At 55.6% G+C, this 599-nt stretch overlaps 1 protein-coding gene across 1 annotated transcript in view; it reads right to left on the bottom strand.

The window, feature by feature from the left end:
- MYO5B (myosin VB) overlaps positions 1–599 on the bottom strand; it is a 132,023-nt gene that overhangs the window by 89,656 nt on the left and 41,768 nt on the right.

The following is a 599-nucleotide window of genomic DNA, read 5'->3' as shown; positions in this document are numbered from 1 at the left end:
TGAAGGGCTGCAGCTGCTTCAGCACTTGCTGCCACACAAAGGATTTTCCCTCCTTCTCACCTACTTCCCAACCAGCACCCCAGGAATGCTGCACCTGCACTGTGATTTCTAGCTAGACACATTTTTCCAAGCCTGAAAGGCTGAGTCTGACCTTGGGCATCTTCACAAAGGTGATGATGTGCTCAGCATGGTCATAAATCTTCAGGAGAGGCTGCACTAATGAGACTTCACTGACTCTGGATCAAAGCAGGTTTCCATGTGACTGGGAACACACATGCAACTGCAGAAGGCTGAAAGTTACAGCAGCAGACTAACACAACATATGGGTCCTGCACAGGGGAACTGGCTATCCCAAGCACAAATCCAGGCTGGACTGACAATGGGCTGGGAGCAGCCCTGAAGAGAAGGCCCTGGGGGTGCTGGGTGATGAGAAGCTCCCCATGAGCTGGCACCATGCGCTGGTGCCCAGAACCCACCCGTGTCCTGGGCTGCATCCCCAGCAGCGTGGGCAGCAGGGCCAAGGAGGGGATTGTCCCCTCTGCTCTGCTGAGACCTCCCCTGCAGGGTTGGTGTCCCCAGCACAGGAAGGACATGGAGCT

This window comes from Chaetura pelagica, unplaced genomic scaffold, assembly GCF_000747805.2.
Source record: "Chaetura pelagica isolate M959 unplaced genomic scaffold, ChaPel_1.0 scaffold182, whole genome shotgun sequence".
Lineage (NCBI taxonomy): Eukaryota > Metazoa > Chordata > Aves > Apodiformes > Apodidae > Chaetura > Chaetura pelagica.
The sequence above is the reverse complement of the archived record's forward strand: the minus strand, read 5'-3'. Positions and strand labels throughout refer to the sequence as shown.